Raw genomic sequence first — 14,385 nt, 5'->3', positions numbered from 1 at the left:
GATGCAGAATCGAGATGCAGAATTTTGTTTTAGGTTGATGAGCTTTATGGTGCAATGGCCCAGACTTGGCAGATGTGGCCAGAATTGAAGTCCCTGATGTCCAGTTAACCCGGCAGCTTACGCCAGAGGAGCTTGCAAGACTGCCCAATCATGATGTTTCTATGAGTGAAGCACAGGAAGTTTACAACTCAACAGTAGAACAACTGGAGTACCTATTCCCAGACTAACATTCCTTTAGGCTGCCTGAAGTACAAATAGGATGTCAGGAATTCAGTAATGCAAATTGTCTAATACAGTCAACTCTAATACAGCACAAAAACACACAAAATCTTTTGAAACTCAATTTATGAATGACTTAAGACTGAAAGTACATAACAATGAATATACTGAATCTAAAACAGAAGTAAAAGCATAAAACAGTTGTAAACGCTAATTACAACGTATAATTCTGACAAAGGTCTCAACCAAAAATATCATAAATCTTAACTGCATGTCAAGAACAGTGAGGGGAACAGCATTGTTACCAAATCAGGCCGTTCCGTTAACATCCTTAGGACCCCAGTGTCTTTCAACCCAGTTCATATCTGTGCCACCTGCCTTTCACATCTAGTAGAAACAAGATGGCACCAGACATGTTTGCTTGACACAATTGTTTCAAAGGAGTGAATGTTGCCACCATATTAAATAAACAGATATAAATCTACTGACGTCTAAGTAAACATCAGTAGACCTTGTTAATGATTGAGTGAGATCTCTACCGCCATCTAGTGGAGATAAGAAATCGTTGCAATTAGGAATGCTTGAAATTGTGCTTTTCCTCTCACGAACATTAAAAGTATATATTTTAAAATATATTCTTCAAGAATGAACCTCTATGCATCCTCTAGCAGTATTATTAAACAGTAAAATAAAATAAAATAATTAAACTAAATAAAATTCAGTTGCTATATGTTGCTAAATTTTATTTATTTGGACAGTAAATGTAAATAATTTGGCTATTCAAAAATATATCAAACATGTATTTTGACCAGAAAGAGATTTTCAGTTCTAATATGCAAAGGTGCAAATATGAATAGAGAAAATGTTTCTGCTTAAATATGTGGCTCCTGATTGGCTTCTGTTACATGTGAACATATGTTTACAACATACAGTTGCTAGGCAACACTGAAGGAGCCAGTTGTATTTTTATTACTCCTGCTTTCTTCAGACAAAAAATTCTACTTTTCACACCAAAAGCCTTTTTAAAGGCTAACTTCTTTTATTGTTTTAGCACTGTTATTAGTTAGTGTTTCTGTTTAGACTTGATAACTCTTAATTTATTTTGTAGTTTCTTAATTTTAGCTTATGGTTGAGAGATTAGCTTAGCATAATTTAGCGTAGCAAAACTTACCTTAGTATAACTTAGGTTAGCATCATTTATTACCTGCTCACTTTTGTTTTTTAGGACACATAGAGAGATTTTTCCAGGTGAAGGATGGGCCGCCCTCGGAAAAAGACCAAGGAGCCACCAGTCACCAGAAGGCCACCTCGCAGGATCCTGCCAAAAATACCAACTCACATTCTTCACACTGGTAAGACATTAAGAAACTCCACATAATACTGTGTTTTCTCTTCGGTATTCTACCGATTTCCTCATAATTCATAACTCAAGATCAATAAGAAAAACAAACCACAGGTGCAGCTCACTGTAAATCCAGTATTTGTGTATGCAGTAAACATATATGGTCCATTGTAAGGTATCAAAGTCAGTAAATTATAACCAAATATCTCAATGTATTCATGTCACTGCACTTCTCAGGTATACCGTGGGCATGTGTGAGGGACACTAACTCCCCTCCAGCTCTGCTGTGGAGCATTCCCTGTATGCAGCAGCTGCAGGCTACTCCACAGCCACCCCAGCAGGAAGACACTCAGGAGGTTGTTTTTCCGGTAGATGTGATGGACAAGCTGAGCTTTGTTCCTGGAATCTGGGACCTGGCTGTGGAGATGAGCTTTCTGCCTCCATGGAGAAGGCCGCAGGTACAGGATGGTCCTGCCACACCTCTGCCCAGTGTCACCAGTGCTCACCAGCCCTCCACCAGCACATCATCCATGGAGTTTGAGAGCAACGAGGACCGCTGGATTCTTCAGGACCAGATGGAGCAGGAAATGATGACCAGCGACCCAGCAGCAGACAGTCCACAGGGACCCCAACAAGAAGCCAGTCTGGAGGATTTTTTGGAGGAGCTGAACAACATTCCTGTCATCTGGGACATGGATTTCGAGATGTGCCTCCTCCCTCCACCTTACTAGTACCACTATTAGTAGCACTAGCAGCACCAATAGTGATCACTAGTACAGGTAAGCATGAAGGTAAGTATGAAGGTAAGTATTTAGTGACGGGCGGCACGGTGACATTGTGGTTAGCACCTTGTCTCACAGCAAGGAGATCTGAGTTTCGGTCCCTTCTGTGTGGAGATTTGCAAATTTGCATGTATCTCCCCGTGTCAGCGTGGGTTTTCTCCGGGTTCTCCGGTTTCCCCCACAAAACAACTAGGCCAATTGGAGATGAATTGGACATGAATTGGCACTAATTTTACCTGTAGTTCATTAAACAGTTTAATAATTAACAGTAGTAGAAAAAAATTAAAGCCAAAAAAAAGGCTCCGGTGGTGGCACACCTGACCTTCAGGATCAGGGCGGGGTTCAACTCCCTGTGGAGTCTGTTTTCAGAATGGCTGCTTATCTAGTGTCTATATGTTTAATATACGTTTAATTACTTACTGCTCATATGCATTACATGAGGCTATTCCCTAATCTAGCGTGATTTACCTTCACCCCCAGCAGGTGACTGCTTTATAAAACCAGCTGTTAATGCTAATAATATTGATCACTTGCCTGATTTTATGTCCCTCTGGCCCACCCATTTCAGCGGTTCTGTAGACTGTCCTGGAAAATTGTGGTGAGAAGACACGTCCCTGAGGAGCCGCGGTACTCACAGTCAGTGAGTGAAACCTGGAGCCAGCTGGTCAGCACAGGTTTTGAGGGAGGAAGAGGAGACATCGGCTAGACCCGATGCGTTACTGCTCTCCTGTTTGTGGAAGAAATGACATCTAAATAAGAAAAAATAAAATGTTCAAATCTTTAAGTGTGTGTTATCTTTCAACATGTGGAAAACCAAAGGTTAGATGATGAACAAAAATTAACATAATTGTATTTAAATTAAAGTAGTGAAAACCATCAGATGAAAATATTACTGGCCCAGTACACAAAGGGCTTAATGTATTTGGCCTTAAACCGTCGGTCGCATAGATCAGTTATAGCACGTAAAGAAGCAAATCACAAACCGCCATATATTTCGTGGCATGTGACGTGTGGCATTCGGTGACTATGTCACATCTAGGTCCAGCTGTATTACAGCGTCCACCTTCATCCTCTGTCCACCACAGTGGATGGTGAAGGATAGAGAAAAGAGAAGAGTGAGTTAGTGATGAGTTAGTCAATGTTAAAGTCAATATGGAATACTAACAATACTTTACCCTGAGCTGCTCCAGGGGGGACTGTCCCTGTCACTACTGACTGTAAAGTACTCTGGATAAGGCCGTCTGATAAACGTTGGAACCTGTTCGGTGTTCCAGGTTAAGTGCATTCTTACGATGAAGAGGCATACAATGATGCTTGGGATATACTAAACCAAAGATACGGTCAACCATTCATGATACAAAAGGCATTTAGAGAGAAGGTAGCGAATTGGCCAAAGGTGCAGTCCAGAGACGCTGATGGATTAAGGAACCTTGCAGATTTCATAAATGCATGCAAGCTTGCTATGCCTCACGTAAAGGGATTACAAATACTAAACGTATGCCAAGAAAATCTAAGATTGTTGCACAAACTACTGAACTGGATAAATGCAAGATGGAATAGACAGGTATCAAAAACTTTAATGGAGGGTGATGAATTTCCAAGTTTCTGTGATTTTGCTTCCTTCCTCTCATTAGAAGCAGAAGCAACCCAGTCACATCCATTCATGCACTTCGCCGCACTGAAACAAATTGATAAAAGGACTACAAGGGGTATCAGTGGGAATAAAGCAGGTGTATTTAACACAAATGCAACTGTACAACGTGACAAACCGACAATAACAAAGACACCTAACAGTTCCCCATGCATGTTGTGCCAGGACGCACATAAGCTTCACAAATGCCCAGACTTCTTAAAGATGTCTCTAGAAAATAGAAAGAAATATGTGAGAGAAATATGTGTTATGGACTGCAGACGCCGCCTCACTTGCGAAACCTGCACAAAGAGACATCCTGTGTGTCTTCATGATTAAAACTACAGTAACAGTTTGCAAAGACAAACACGTGTGAGTACGGAGAATGCAAATCACCTGAAACTGCAACAGCCATGTCACTTAATGTTGCCAGATCAGAACAGACCGTCAGCACCTCAATGATAGTCCCAGTATGGCTGTCAACCACCACAAATTCCACTCAAGGAAAAATTGGTCTATTCATTATTAGACACTCAGAGCGATGCTGTCTTTGTGGATCAGGATGTAACGCATGAGCTGCAGGCAGATGTTTGTCCAGTAAAGCTGAAATTGACTAACATGCTGGGTAAAAATGCTGTCATAAGTAGTGGAAGGGTGTCTGATCTCTTGGTGAGAGTTTATAACTCAGCCACAGTCATAAAGCTCCCCACGGCATACTCCAAGGACTGCTTACCTGCTAACAGGGAACACATACCCACATGTGAAACAGCCAAACAGTCATTTACTGCCTATTGTAGATGAGATCCCTCCACTCCTCATCCTTATAGGTTATACCTGTCCCAGAGCTCTTGCACCTAAACAAGTAATCTTAGGAAAAGATGGTGAGCCCTATTCGCACAGACTTAGGATGGAGCATAGTAAGCAACTCAGCACTGTACAATGAAACGGATATAGACAGCAGCCTCTGCCACAGAGTCACAGTTAAAGAAATCCCTCACTCCACTCCAACAGATGCAATACTTGCTCTGGAAAGAGATTTCAAAGAGACTGACAGGAACGAATAGACTGTATCACAGGAGGATTTAACATTCCTCCAAAAGCTTGAGCAAGGCATAACACAGATGGAAAAGGGACATTTGGAGATGCCATTGCCATTTAGAGAAAAGCCACAAACTTGCTGAAAACAGACCAAACCAGTTCAAACGCAAACTCATGAAAGACGAAAAATACAAGGAGGATTACATGAAATACATGAATGACATCATCGAAAGAGGTGATGCAGAAGAGACTGATGATATCGGACTCCCTGGCAAGACATGGTACATACCACACCACGCCATCTATCATCCAAAGAAACCTGACAGGTTACGTGTGGTCTTCGACTGCTCCGCCAAACACAAAGGTACCTGTCTTAATGAACATTTACTGATTGGCCACGACATGATCAACAGTCTTACTGGTGTTCTTGTGCACTTCAGACAGCACCACGTCACCCATTCCAAACCAAAATGTCCACATGACCAATGTCCACTAGCCAATAATGTTTGACAAGAAGGGAAGGTGCAGGGTTCCTGGATGCACAGGAAAACCCAAAGTTGTGTGCAAAAAAACTGGCAGGTACGTGAAAGTGTTCAGTAGCAGGCAGCGGCACGCACCAGAAACAGGTGGAAAAGATTAGCAAGCATCTGGTTACCATGGTGATGTGCAGGCTGAGGTGTGCGCTGCAGCGAGGAGCCGGGCAGGAGATGAGGTAAGGAGATGAGTTGTGGGGGTATTAGGTGCCACAGCTACAAATAGAAAAAGAGGCATAAGGTTTTTTTTTCATTTAACTTTCCAGAGGCATTCATCCTCCATTCATATTTAATATTACTAAAGCATTAAAATAACACAAAAGAATGTGGATGTCTTACTTCAGTATTAGCTGCCTTTTTTGTTAAGTACATAACTCCACATGTGTTCATTCATAGTTTTGATGCCTTCAATGAGAATCTACCAATGTAAATGGTCATGAAGAAAACATATTGAATGAGAAGGTGTCCAAACGTTTGGCCTGTACTGTATGTGAAGTTATGACTGGAACGTCTGGATTTCTACATTCTCAACTTTAAATGTTAATCACAAAACATTTGTGGTTTTTTTTTTTATAGCAGATTACAGTAACCCTGAGCAAATCCTAGATTCTCATAAATCCAATATGTTGAACTCATAAGTGTCAGGACATCTGGACAGTGTCAGGAGAGAATATGGCATAGACGTCACTGCTGCATCGGTCTACTCTGGGATATGTGTGATACAAACACAAGTTCAAGTTTAATGTTTAGGTGTGCGTTTTCATTAAGGTTTAAATGCATTATGTCTGTATAAGATGGAAGGACACTTGAAAAGAAAAAAAAGGAAGTAAAAACTGGGTGTCACAGGCAAATTTAATCTAGGTATGTGACTGGGATACATGTACCAATGAATGCTGCTGACAGGGTGGCCTTGATAGTGGGCAAGCAGCTGTCGTGGCCTCACAAAGAACATGGACCATGCGGTTCTTCAGGAGGTTCTTGGCCAGAATGCTTCCTTTCAGGATGTCCACCCGCTTTCTGTGAATCCTGTCTTTGCTGGTGAGATGAGGTCACCTGATGCAGAAATGGCCACCTCTCCAGGCTGGGTGGGCGTCCCTTCTGGCACTGGGAGCGTTGGTGAGAGAGGTAAAGAAGAACCCAAAGATGCAGTCAGGAGATGGAAGAAAGTTGTAGAAAGTCAAGTCAGGACTTTATGGCAGAGTGGCCTGCCAGAAGCTTCTACATTTTGGCCTTAAATCTAAGAGGTATGTGTGGAGAAAACCAGGCACTGTCCAATCCAGTCCCAACAGTGAAGCATGGTGGTGGCAGCATCATGCAGTGGGGCGGTTTTGCATCTGCAGGGGAGGACGACTGGTTGCAATCAAGGGAAAGAGAAATGCAGCCAAGTACAGGGATATCCTGGACAAAAACCTTCTCCAGAGTGCTCAGAAACGCAGAATCACCTGTCCAATACAGTCCCAACAGTGAAGCATGGTGGTAGCAGCATTCTAACAAGACAATGACCCTGAGCACACAGCTACAATTACGAAAGGGTGGCTTCACAACAACTCTGTGCCTGTTGAATGATCCAGCCAGAGCCCTGACTTAAACCCAATTGAGAATCTCTGGAGAGACTTAAAATTAGCTGTCCACCAGAGTTTACATCCAACCTGCCAGAAGTGGAGAGGATCTGCAAGAAGGAATGGCAGAGGATCCCCAAATCCAGGTTTGAAAACCTTGCTGTATCTTTCCCAAAAAGACTCACGGCTGTATTAGATCAAAAAGACGCTTCTACTAAATTCTGAATACTTAGGACCATGTGATATTTCAGTTTTTCATTGTTTATAAATCTGCAAAAATATCAGTATTTTTCTGTCAATATTCAGTGTTGTATGTACATTAATGAGGAAAAAATGTACTTAAATCATTTTAGCAAATGACTGCAATATAACAAAGAGTGAAAAATTTCCGTACCCACTGTGTATGAATGGTTCTGGCCCATGCGTGTCTCACTCTACACTCCCTCTGCAGTTCTCTGTAGCCCAGACACAACTCCTTGCCACCTTGGTCATCTTTTCCCACTCGCTCATCAACCTCGGTCTTATCCTGAAGTCACAGATACACAGAGCGTACGAACCATACGCTTGGTTAAAATTTGAAGTGAAAGTGAAGAGATCGTTGAGCACAAATTCATTACATTACATTACATTAACAGCATTTATCAGTCACCCTTATCCAGAGCAACTTACAATCAGTATTTACAGGGACAGTAACCCTGGAGATAACTCAGGGTTAAGCGTCTTGCTCAGGGACACAATGGTAGCAAGAGGGGTTTGAACCTGTGTCTTCTGGTTCATAGGTGAGTGTGTTACCCACTGCTTTTAACCATCACCCTTAGTGAGCAGTGGGCAGCCATGACAGGCACCCGGGGAGCAGTGTGTGGGGATGGTGCTTTGCTCAGTGGCACCTCAGGATCGGGATTTGAACCGACAACCTTCTGAATACGGGGCCGCTTCCTTAAAGCTACAGGATTTGAACCGACAACCTTCTGAATACGGGGCCGCTTCCTTAAAGCTACAGACACGGAAACGGCACATCCTGGGGAAATCTCATTGTGGGACTGGATCAAAGTAGTTATTCTGCACCAAGGCTCAATTTCAGATAGAGACTTTAGATTCAGTATTAGGGGACCAACAAGACCGATATAAAAGCAAGTCATTGACTCTGAGTTTAGTTACACGTGTAAGTGTTTGTGTGTGTAAAATAAAAAATCACTCAGCATTTTCAGAAAGTAGGTGGTTTCTACAGAACAGAACACAAGCAAGCGTTCACGCAGGCGTACCTCTTCCTGATCCAGCATCTGCTGCTGTAGTTTCTCCACAAGCTGAGACTCATCATCCCACAGACAAACAGGACATGAAAAAAATTGTGATAACCACATATATTCAAAGAAAAAAAAATATTTAGCTTCCTTTAGCTAAGGCTTTAAATCAAAACTACCTAAACAAAACACAATTCCAAAGACATGCACATAAACGAACTTCACCAAAAAATTCCAAATAAATCAGCAGCCTTAATGCAGCCTTCATGCCCGAAAGTATGGTGTGTGGTGAATGGTGTTGATGAAGTTATTTCCACAAATGCTCCCACGATTCTACAGGCTCAGACGATTAAAACAAACTATTCAAATCGATCAATGTGATCGTGAGATATGCCTGCGCGTATTGTACAGAATTACAGGCAAAACAGTCCACAACACAAGACAGGCGCCGCTGTTTCTGTAGATTCTGAAAGAAGACCAAACTATGATGGCGCAGCAAAGAAGCAAGTTTTTTACGACTGAGGAGGTGCTGGATAATCTGGTGCAACACAGCAGTCCAGCTATTTGCACTGTTCAATATTCATCTGATGAAGAGGATCTCCTGTGTGCAGATGAGGTTGAGGTATTTTCAGATCCCTTCTTCTGAAAGGTATGTACTCTCTGTTTTAGAATTTATTATTAAAGAAAGATTATTCATATATTTTTTATGTTTTCTCCCTATACTTGATGTTCTTTGTTGAATTGCTGAGTACAGTATTGTTTATTTCAAATCAGTTACATGATCAAATTTTTTACTTCATATATTTTCTACACCCACCTCTCTGCCAAGCGGCGACGGGATACTGCAGGATGCGGAATCTATAGGGTGAAAACACGTCTACACTGCAGAAAGTGCCAGGCGCCACGGTGCCTCACATCCAAAAAAAATGCAATGCCATGATACTCAATAATGTGTATACAGTTCATTTATTCCAGAGATTATTGGAATAGAAAATAGTTATATTCATGTTTTCATTTTAGTTTTACTTTTGATTGAAATTTGATTTTCAAAACTGTCCCAGAACAACAGTAATTAGTTGAAATGAATACTTATAGTTTTCTCTGTTTAATTTTGGGCATGTCCATTAAAAAAAGGGGTCCAGAGCTCATCAATCAGCAACACTTCTGTCTTCCAGTTGTATTTTATACAGGTAAGGAGCCTGAGTCCTTCGATATAGCAAATTGTCAATGATACTTAAGTGTGGGTACTGTATGGTTTTTATGTGCGTTCCCATGCTGCAGATCTTACAAAAACATGGAAATCTAAGCTCACTGTCGTCCAGAATAAAAAAACTGCATCTTTAAAGTTACTCCGTTTAAACTGCAGTCCACCTTCACTGACCCCACCGCTGCCAGCGCACTCAGAGTTTCCTCATTTTGCTCCACGTAGCGCAAGAGAGGAAAGAAAAAGTTCAGCCTGAATTGGGGACGACGCAGCATGACATACCGCTGATCTGCATGGGGACAGACAAGAGTGGAGGAACTGATTGGGTGAGTCCAAGATTCGGACCAGTGCACCTCTTTCCTGGTCTGGGGATGTCGGGTGGTGTACTGACCTCTCGCTGCTTCCTGTATTCTGTCTCCGGCGCGGATGTCTCTCTCCTGGCTGATGACCTGTTCCAGCCAACAAGAAACACAGGACATCAACATTAATGTATTGTACCAAATTTAAATTGTATTACACTGTAATAAAGTAAACATTAGCAGGCAAATTCTCAACAGTTTGTAAGCGCTTCCATGATGCCTGCAGAACACCAGGAGTCGGTCTATAGTACCGTATACGGTCTACCATGTTGTCCCTTCACAGCATTGTCTTCTACTATCATGGGAAACGTCTCTGGGTTCTGCACTTGAGGTTGCATCTGCATATTTTGGATCCTTTGAGCAGAGAACCAGGAGAAGTTAGCAAAGTTAGTTATCTAATTGTACATTGCTGTTAAAAAGTACTAAAATATAATCTTCAATTTTTAAGATGGACTAATGGTGCAGGTTTAAATAGTGTTGGTGGACAAAGTGGACAATGAAATTGCAAGTATTAAGCTCTGGCCTCCACAGTCACAGGACCTGAACCCAGTCGAGATGGTTTGGTGTGAGCAGGAACGTAGAGTGAAGGCAAAGGGAACAACAAGTGCTAAACACCTCTGGGAACTCCTTCAAGACTGTTGGAAAACCATTTCAGGTGACGACCTCTTGAAGCTCATCGAGAGAATGCCAAGCCTGTGCAAAGCAGTAATCAGAGCAAAGGGTGGCTATTTTGAAGAAACTACAATGTAAAACATGTTTTCATTGTAGTACATAACTCCACATATGTTCATTCATAGTTTTGATGCCTTCAGTGAGAATCTACCAATGTAAATGGTCATGAAAATAAAGAAAGTACATTGAATGAGAAGGTGTGTCCAAACTTTTGGCCTGTACTGTAAATACCTGGGCACCATCCTCGACCCCCTGCTGAAGTTCTCCTGCAATACAGAGGGGTTTCTCAGAAAGTGTCATCAACAGCAAAACCTCCTTAGGCAGATCAAATCCTCTGGAATCAGGAAATATATTTTACAGACTTTTTACTACTCCTTCATAGAGAGTGTCATATCATTCTCAATCATGTGCTGGTTCCATTCCACCAGCACGCAGCACGCAAATCGGATAAAGAGCGCTGTATTATTGGACTGACTAACTTAGGGTCATTAAAGACCCCTCACACCCTCTGAATTCTGCCTTTGAGTAGCTCCCCTCCAAATGCCGGTTTCGATGCCCTCGGCTGCAGGACACAGAGAAGGAAGGTCACCTTGGTTCTCAAAGTTGTTCTTCTTTTGATCTCCTGACATCCCTCCAAATCAACCATTATCACCCCACACACTTCTTAAAAGTATGCACCTTACTGCTTCTGTTATGTACAGTTATTTATCATTGTTCATAGCAATATACAGAAAATTGCTATTTTTATGTTGTTAACTGTTGTTTAACTGTTATATGTGTGTGCTGCGCCACTGCGCCTTTTAAATTGCCCCTCGGGGACAAATAAAGTTCTTTGAACTGAGTTCAATGTGCAAATCTCTGTCTGTTTTACATTTTATTCATAAAAGCTGCACTAAGATCAGGCCTTCGTAGATAGCGTCCATAAGCATCATGAGATGTGGATGTTCTTTAAGTAGTTGTTTTTGACAGAGTGTCTGTACTACAGTGATCAGCGGTTGGTCATCACTTAATGGCTGATCAAAACAAATGTTTGCTTTAACTGTGATGTGCATAGTATGTCCACTCTGATACTGTCTTTTACATCAGGAAAAATAAGAGCATTCATGTAATAATTCGTGCCAAGCCAGACATGAGATTTAAAATAGCTTGATATAGGAATGCACAAAATCCTCCTCCTCCTCCTAAAAAACAACAACTGCTTGGATGACCTCAGGACCTTTAACCTTCTTCATTCGAGGGCAATAACGTTACTGTATTACTAATCTTAACCACCAGCAGCAATAAAGCTGACAGCACATCTTTGCCCTACATTACTTATAGTAACTGCTTGCAACACAGTCTTCCCCAGACTTTAAAAACTCTACAACACTAATAAGAGATCATAATTATGTAGAAAAAAGCCATTTCAAATACCAAACCTGACCTGAAGTGATGGCTGCTGGCAAAATGAAAAATATAATCAGCTAGCTCTGATTTCAAAAGTGGTTATAAAATACACAAATATGAGTTATGCATCACATGCAATCAGCATTTCATCAGAATCTTTATGGTTGTTTAATTACTAAAGCTAGCTAATATCTAATGCTAAGTTAATGCTAACCTGCTTTAATCAACATTATCTGGTGAGTGTGTTCATTGCCTCAAACCAATTTCGCAAAGTAAAGCCTGTACATCAAATACATTTTAAATAATCTTACTTTTGTATTAAGCGCAGTGAAAAATCCATTCACGGATCCTGCCACAGAGACATTTTTTTAAACTCCCATCTGCCCCTCCATTTCGTTAGACCCGCCTCCTCTACGATTTGACTGGTTCTCTCTCTGAACCAATCAATTTTCGTTCTGCCCTAAAAGAGAGAAATACAGGCACTACTGCTTTTCACGTCAGATGTGAAATATGTAAATATAACTATGATGTATGACAATCTCCAGCTTAGCACAAAAGGTAAATTAGCTTTGCAACTTACTGGTACATTGCTGTGTAGGCTTATTGCCTGAAGTTAACACAATATACTGAGGCCTGGTGCTGGTTGTCTCACTGTGGTTTCAGGATCGAGACAGGAGGAACGTCGCTGGATCCTTTTTATGGATTCCCATTTTTCCAAATGTACGATTAGCAAATGTCCAATGTGAGCTTCAGAAAATAACTCTTTAACTTTCTCCCCATCTTCTATACCCAAATATGTAGATGTGCCGGAGTTAAATGGTTACACTAGATTTATAAGTGTATTTCTTCTTTCTTGTGTCTTTTGTTTTCTTATTTTCTAAAGACTTTTATTTTGTTTACCTGTATTCTGATGTGGGTAAGGGAATTATAATGATAATCCGGGTGTTTGTTTAATTGTAGAATGTTAAAATGTGTTAATGTTTCTGGTTATGTTAAATATGTTTCTGTATTTTTGTTTGTTCAATTTATGGTAATTATAAGAAGTTATGTGGGTTCTAAAACTTGATCACCCCCCCGAAAAGTGGTTGGATGCGGCCGTGCGCTTGGGTTAGTGGGTTGGAGACCCGGTTTAGTCCTCTTAGACACATGGCATGAGCTGTGAGAGGTGCGTGGGGTTTGTGTGTAAAAAGTTATTTCTTCTATTTTAATTTATGTACATATTCGGAATATTTTGCATGTGTGTTATTTTGTGAATATTTTTTATGTTCTGTTATTACTGTATATTGTAGAGAAAGGTGCAGAGAGACGCAGTTTGTGACGCGACCTTGCTTTTGTACAGGTATGCGGTATTATAAATTGTGAATACTTTATGTTATTGTTCAGTTCTCTTAGACACATGGCATGAGCTGTGAGAGAGAGAGGTGCAGAGAGACGCGGTTTGTGAGGCGATGTTCTGACGCGACTTTGATTTTGTACAGAATACAGTTTGCACGGAAAGTCTCGTGGGTGTCGGCTCGTCATTACGGTTCAAGAAAAGAAATCAAAAAATTACACAACGCAGAAGAAGAACCGCTACATAATGATTTAATGACAGCATTATTAAAAAATATATACATTTATAATTTGTGACATTACACACTCACCGGCCACTTTATTAGGTACACCTTGCCAGTACCACGTTGGACCATTTTGCCTTCTGTAGTTTTAATTTTTTCACTCAGCAGCAGTTTCTTGCTACAGATTTATTGAGACATATTTTATTTCACATTCTTGTGTGTTTGTGGCAGTCATAAACTGATGTAATCCTTAGATCATTTCAAGTATTTGGCTGCTGTTGCCCTGAGCATGGTTTCTTTCAGGCATCCAGCACGAGATTGATTCCTCACCAGTGCCATGTTCTCTGTAGGAAAAACTGTTACAATTACTCAGAGGAATTAGCAGACTGTTGTAAACATCATGCTGAAGTTCTTCACAACATGGAAAACTTCCTGATTTATGGTAATAATAATAAAGTGAAGTGATTGTCACATTTGATACACAGCACACAGTGAAATTTGTCCTCTGCATTTAACCCATCACCCTGAGTGAGCAGTGGGCAGCCATGACAGGCGCCCGGGGAGCAGTGTGTGGGGGGATGGCGCTTTGCTCAGTGGCACCTCAGTGGATCGGGATTCGAACCAGCAGCCTTCTGATTACAGGGCTGCTTCCTTAACCGCTAGGCCACCACTGCCCCATAGTGGGGTAGTGGTGAGCATAGCTGCCTTCCAAGCAGTTGACCCGGGTTCGATTCCCGGCCAACGCAGTCCCCTTTTTTATCCTGCTTTTATGCCATGGAACTTTTTAAGCCAAATTCAGACTAAGTTCATATCTTCACCTCAAGCGTTCTGTAACACATCCGGATCTTTAACAACCTGTTGAAT

General features: G+C 41.3%; 1 long non-coding RNA gene across 1 annotated transcript; it reads right to left on the bottom strand.

The window, feature by feature from the left end:
* Window positions 1-5,705: 5,705 nt before the first annotated feature.
* On the bottom strand, window positions 5,706-8,528 carry LOC114778574 (uncharacterized). Its single transcript, XR_003746400.1, has 4 exons — window positions 8,366-8,528; window positions 7,498-7,629; window positions 6,429-6,648; window positions 5,706-5,760 (listed from the first exon to the last, which is right to left on the bottom strand). It is a non-coding gene; the product is annotated as an uncharacterized LOC114778574 (long non-coding RNA).
* Window positions 8,529-14,385: the final 5,857 nt, after the last annotated feature.

The sequence above is a fragment of the Denticeps clupeoides genome, unplaced genomic scaffold, assembly GCF_900700375.1.
Source record: "Denticeps clupeoides unplaced genomic scaffold, fDenClu1.1, whole genome shotgun sequence".
In the NCBI taxonomy this organism is placed as follows: Eukaryota; Metazoa; Chordata; class Actinopteri; order Clupeiformes; family Denticipitidae; genus Denticeps; species Denticeps clupeoides.
The sequence above is the reverse complement of the archived record's forward strand: the minus strand, read 5'-3'. Positions and strand labels throughout refer to the sequence as shown.